Here is a 4,035-nt window from a genome sequence, read left to right as displayed (position 1 = left end):
AGGAGCCGCTGCTCCTGACGTCACACACCAGGTGTCTCCCCTAATCTCACCTGAGTATTTTTATAATGTTTTTATGTGTTTACAGCTGCCAACGTGTGTAACGCTGCTACTGTGATGATACATGACGGTTAAATATTGAGTCTGTGTCTCTAATAACCACATCCTGACGTGTAAATGTGACGTCTGTCTACCGCACTGTCCACTTAAATATGGACAACTGACTGCATCATATATTCATCACAATCAGAAACACTTCATTAATCCCCGACGGGAAACTGCTTTGTGTTACAGCTGCTCCCATTCAAAGTCAAGAATATGCAGAAAAATAGTAATAATACCAATTGTAGTAATAATAATAATAATAATGATAATAATAATAATAATGATAATAATAATAATAATAATACAAACTATATATATAGTGCATATTGATAAAACCTACTGCAACTTTACTTTTTTTACCATGTAATGTTATTTTATACAATATCATATTTTATAATGTTGTCATGGAGTTTATCACTTCACTGCTAAAAGAGAAGAAAGCACATTCACTGCCAGTTGCAGTTTCTTATCTTGATTTGGAGACTTTTTAATTATTTGTCTCCATGATTGTTAATTTTATTACTGAGATGATCAGAAATCACTGTGTAAAAACCACGTTGGTGCTTTTTATTCCAACAGACGTCACATTTACGTGTCAGGATCTGGTTATTATAGACACAGATTGAATATTTAACCGTCATGTATCATCACAGTAGCAGCGTCACACAGCAGCAGAGCGAGCCAGAGAGAATAAATCCAGTTTAAAAGGCTCCAGGTGTGTTTGTGCGGATATCGCGTGGCTGCACCACCACGGAAAGGACACTGCTGTGTTACTATTGGTCCAGGCTCACACACAAAGAGACAGAAGGAAAGAAAGAAGAGGCTCAGAGAGGAACACATGTCAAAGTAGCTTGTAGGAGGAGACTGTGAGACCCGGCTGAGGTGCATGAATACAGAAGTGAGGCTCGTCCTGCTGCCAGAACATTAACGGGTCCACTGAGCAGTAAACCCAGACCACAGACTGCATTTAGTGTGTCTGCAACTAAACAGGAGGATTCAGGGTCTAATCAGTGTGTAGATGACAGAAGCTGCAGCTGCTGGGTGATGAAGCTGACTCTGGTCATGTTCCTGTGTTTTTATCATTCACTGAAACCATCGGCGCTGAGTGAGTTTCATTGTTGTCTGATTCATCTTCTCTGTCACTTTGCTTCTGAATGACGCCTGTTTACTGTGACTGAAGGAGGCTCTGTGCATGAACACTGTGCAGCCTGTCAGCACTTCACTGTTGCTGACTTTATTTAAGTTGCTCTCAGTGAACACAGAGAATCTACAGTTTCCCGGTCTCATGCTGTCACACCTTGTTGTAAACCAGCCGTGTGTGTAATGTGGATGTACTGTGCTGAGGACTTGAAGACTCCAGGACCAACTGCTGCCAGCTCGAAGACAGGGAGTCCAGTATCGACGCCATTAGTCACGCAGCAACGCTACAGTCCTGTTATCTGACAGCACCCGGGGCATCTCTGTCGCAACCTGTACACTTTGTGGAAACAAGGGTTTTTCATTGCACACTTGCTGTTTGCTGCAGGTGATCTTGTGCAGCTTGACAACTATCTTTATTCCTTTCATCTCTTTATAGAGAGAGAGAGAGAGGTTCAGAGAGAGGCACCTCATGGGACACAACACCCACAGAGAAACTCAACCTTCAGTTCTGCAAGGAAATCCTCAAGGTCCACAGAAACGGTCCAAACCATGCATGTAGAGCAGAGCTGGGACACTTCCCTCTCTCTCTACACATGATCCAAAGGTCAGTTAAGTTCCAGGTTCACTCAGCACAAGCTGATCCTGCTTCCTGTCACCACAGAGCCTCTCTCAGTAACAGCCTCTGTCCAGAGACAGACCCTCTGAGAAACACCAGAGACACAGAGGCACCTGGCTGCAGGCTCCACTGTCAGGACACCTCCACTGTCAGGACACCTCCTCTGTCAGGACACCTCCACTGTCAGGACACCTCCTCTGTCAGGACACCTCCTCTGTCGGGACACCTCCACTGTCAGGACACCTCCTCTGTCAGGACACCTCCACTGTCAGGACACCTCCTCTGTCAGGACACCTCCACTGTCAGGACACCTCCTCTGTCATGACACCTCCTCTGTCGGGACACCTCCACTGTCAGGACACCTCCTCTGTCAGGACACCTCCACTGTCAGGACACCTCCACTGTCAGGACACCTCCTCTGTCAGGACACCTCCACTGTCAGGACACCTCCTCTGTCAGGACACCTCCTCTGTCAGGACACCTCCTCTGTCGGGACACCTCCTCTGTCAGGACACCTCCACTGTCAGGACACCTCCTCTGTCAGGACACCTCCTCTGTCAGGACACCTCCTCTGTCGGGACACCTCCTCTGTCGGGACACCTCCACTGTCAGGACACCTGTCGCACATTTGTACTTTTTTATTTGTCCACCTCTGTTGTAAACTACAGTATATAAACAAAACGAATAGTAAGTGAAATTACTGAGAAGTAGCTTCTGCACCATCACTACTTTTATTTTTGATACTGAGGAAGGAAATACACATTTAGAGCGACGTCTGAGAAGAGAAGGGCCTCTGACCTCCAGACTGACTGATGGGATCTTTTCTCTTTCTTTTTGGAGCTTGTGTTTTGAATATTACACCTGATCCTTTTGCTTATCTGTATATTTTCAGGAAGCAGAGCAGCAGGCTGAGGTCTCAGTCAGACCTAAGCTTTTTCACAGCATCTATTGCTCAGACACTGTTGGTGCAGCAGCTGTGGTGCAGACATCTTTCTTTCTGTCTTTTCCATAGGACTCGGTTGAAGATCGCATTCTTCACGATTGCAGACGTGCAGCAGAGCGGGTTGAGGCCAACAGACAACTGTTGTCTGCCAAAGTGGACCTGCCTGATGTTCTGTGCTTGGGGAGGAGAAACAGGCTGAGGGTGTGGAGAGAAGAGGATGAGCATGAAAAGGAAACAATCCTGGAGCCCTTCAAGTTCACGTTTTACAACACTGAGGACATGTGGAAATTCTGCGGAGAAATAATGGACAGAAGAAATGATTTGGCCTGTTGTGAATGTCACACAGATGAGTGAGTTTGTGTTCGAGAATAAAGGGCTAGAACATTTATTCATGTTGTGACTTGGTGTGTTTTTTATGTTTTTCTCATTGATCCCTGAATAATTCACTTGGATTTTACTGTAGATATCAAGAGTAAGTGTAGTATTCAGTGGTACTTGGGTGTTCCCGCAGCACAAGAACATAATTAGCATAGACATGAGACCAAACATGAAATTTATGGTGGTTAAGAATAAAAATACAGAATAATACAACAGGAAAAAAAATTGAAAAAATATAAGAGCAGTGCAATAAAGTGAAATGACAATGAAAAGGCAGTGAACTACTGTATATACTGTGTAGTACACAATAAAATGTATCGGCCAATGACATCTTATGAGATGTTGGCTTAAGAATATGAGTAATAACTTAAAAGACAATTTGTGCACTGAGCAATGTTCTTCCTGCCCTCCATTGTTTTCATTGATCAACTATTTGACCTTCTCTTTTCAAGGTCCTCAGCTTTGTGGTCGGCTGCAAATAGACTGTTGAGCCCGACTCATATCACCACCGTTTGTTTTTCCTAATGACTAAGTTGTAAAATGAGCAGTGCAGTGTATTAGTCGGGCTTTTTGTCGAGATTTGGACAGAATAAATCAAAATGCCCACGTTGGGGCTCGTGCGCAACATACAAGGAAAACACAGACCAAAAACGACAAACAAAAAAGTTTACTATGTAAATACGATACAACGATTTATACTATAGACAAGGAATCAATAGATTTTACGTCATATTGTTTACTAATTAATGCATTTGTGAGGAAAACGATTCAACCGGAAGTGCATTCGCGATTTTATTTTGAAATGTATCCCGTGCATTTCCTGTCCTGACAGTGGAGCTCGTGCAGAGTCCAGAGA

Source organism: Pagrus major, chromosome 1, assembly GCF_040436345.1.
Source record: "Pagrus major chromosome 1, Pma_NU_1.0".
NCBI classification, from domain to species: Eukaryota; Metazoa; Chordata; class Actinopteri; order Spariformes; family Sparidae; genus Pagrus; species Pagrus major.
The sequence above is the reverse complement of the archived record's forward strand: the minus strand, read 5'-3'. Positions refer to the sequence as shown.